This window comes from Schistocerca nitens, chromosome 8 (genome assembly GCF_023898315.1).
Source record: "Schistocerca nitens isolate TAMUIC-IGC-003100 chromosome 8, iqSchNite1.1, whole genome shotgun sequence".
NCBI lineage: Eukaryota > Metazoa > Arthropoda > Insecta > Orthoptera > Acrididae > Schistocerca > Schistocerca nitens.
The window spans coordinates 482,507,406-482,509,951 of record NC_064621.1 but is presented as its reverse complement, the minus strand read 5'-3'; positions in this window follow the sequence as shown (position 1 = coordinate 482,509,951).

Sequence of the window (2,546 nt, the reverse complement as noted above, 5' to 3'; positions counted from 1 at the left end):
CTGGTTTTTATGTCCTCTTTCCTTCATCCATCTGGGTTGCTTGTAAAGTAACAGAATTTCTTAACCTCGTCTACTTCCTGATCTTCCCAAGTTTGATGTTAAGTTTCTCGTTGTTCTCCGTTCTGCTGCTTCGCATTGCTTTCGTCTTCCTTCTTTTTACTCTCAGTCGATATTCTGTACTTCATTAGGCTGTTCATTCCATTCAACTGATCCTGTAGATCTTCTTCACTTTCACTGATGACCGCAATGTCGTCAGCGAATCTTATCATTGCTACCCTTTCACCCTGAATTTTAATTCCATTCTTGAACCTTTCATTTATTTCCATAATTGTTTGCTAGGTGTATAAATTAAACAGTAGGGGTATGACTGCATCTCTTACACAAAAAAGGGCGTTGAATATCGTCGACATACCGCTGTGCTGTAAGATTGGCTGGGACGACAACCAGAGGAGTCCTGGTATAAGAAGGAAAATCAATAGACGATCCAATTAATCACTGTCTAGAAATTAGAGTACAACACAAGTATGCTATAGCCATCATATTAGATACTGCACATGTTTTCGACGCTCTGGTGGCCAGCTGTCTTTTCGAGATTAAAGACAACTGGAGGTACCACAGGCCCTGTATAACAGTCCCTTGGACTACTGTAGGAACAGAGTAGCAGAATGGCACGTGATCAGTCGGCAAGTAATCACAAGAATTACCAAGGATTGCCCTCAGGGGTCGATCTGTGGACACAAGTGTTGAACCTCACCATTACCTACTGTACGGGGATAATAGGACAGATGGAGTTGTTGCATATGCAGATGATCTACTAGTAGCAGTCTCTGCAAACATCAGAGCCCAGCTAGAACAAAAAACCAGCGGCACAATAAACACAATCACAAATTGTGTACCGCAAACAAAGTCAAGATAGTAGACACCAAAACAATATACACATTACTGAAGGGTCGACTTCGGCAAAAACAGAGGACACAGAAATAAAAAAAGCAATCCTTACGTGTTATGTGGGAGTATACATCGATGAAAGATTAAATTTTCATGGAGACATCAAAAGGATTATAGACAAAGCAGAAAAAATACTACACGGACTGGCAAGGCTAAATTCAAGGGAATATAGACTACATTTATCACTTACACGAACACACAACTCTGCGCTCTTCTATTGAATATTTTCTTTGCAGCCAGTATACGGGTACACTGATTAACTCGCATCACAAACAGAACAGCTGTTATACGAGGGCAAAGAAGTGCCCTGCTGCGATTGTCAGGGGCGTTCGGCACCACATCAGCGTAACACTGGTGCCTGGAACACGCCTTATTGATATTACTATTACATATTGAGTTACAATGTGATGGTTAAAAGGGATAGACTAGACCGGGTTAGTCTGGTAACCAGTGTAACTATCATCAACGAGCACCAACTTAAACTCTGACAAATGGAGACATGTCGAGGTGAATGGAAGGTCAGCGATAAGGGACGACGAGACTACATTTTCCTCGGCATCTCGGTCCACCTCTTACCTTACGCAAACAGTTATTCGGCTTGGCACGGATTCACGGAGCTGTTGTGTTTCTGAAGAGTACTGAGCCAGATTCTGTTCAATTGGAGCCTTTGGACGCTAATGTCCCGAGATCATAGGAGGGTCCTGCCCTTAATGTTCGAAACGTTGTCAACTGGGGGGAGATCAAGCTATCTCGCTGACCGAGGTAGGGTTTGGCAAGCACGATGACTAGCATTAGAAACTCTCCCCGAGTGCAGGAGGGTATTATCTAGCTGTAATTTAAGTCCAGAACAGCAACAAAACGGAACGTAGAATATCATCGATGTACCTCTATGCTGTTAAGACTCTGGCGCGGATGACAACCAAAGGGGTTCTGCTATGAAAAGAAATGGCACCCCAGACCAACAGTCCTGCTTGTCGGGCTGTGTGGCGTATGGCGGGCGACAGTCAGGTTGGTATCCCACCGCTGTCCATGTCCAGGCACGTCTTCAGCCTGGAATCTCACTGACTGGAGCAGAACTGACGATACTCTAGCCCCGTTTTGTTGCTCTACACCCATTTTTTTGAAATTGTAACAATTTGTTTGTATGCACATGTACATCACATACCACTTTACGTCCCTTTCCCATAATCACTAGATACGCAACATATCTACTGAAGACGATATATACTAAATATACTAAAAATAAACGCAAAATATATATATTTACGAGGGTGAGTCAAATGAAAACCTTAAATATTATTTTAAATATTATTTATTGTGCAGAAGCGGTACAAAGCTGTATCACTTTTCAACATAATCTCCCCCACGCTCAATGCAAGTCCTTCAGCGCTTACAAAGTGCAAAAATTACTTCAGAAAAAATTCTTTTGGTAGTCCGCGCAACCACTCATGCACCGCGTGGCGTACCTCTTCATCAGAAGGGAACTTCTTTCCTCCCATCGCGTATTTACGTGGTCCAAACATATGGAAATCACTTCGGGCAAGGTCTGGTGAGTATGGTGGATGAGGAAGACACTCAAAATGCAGGTCTGTGATTGT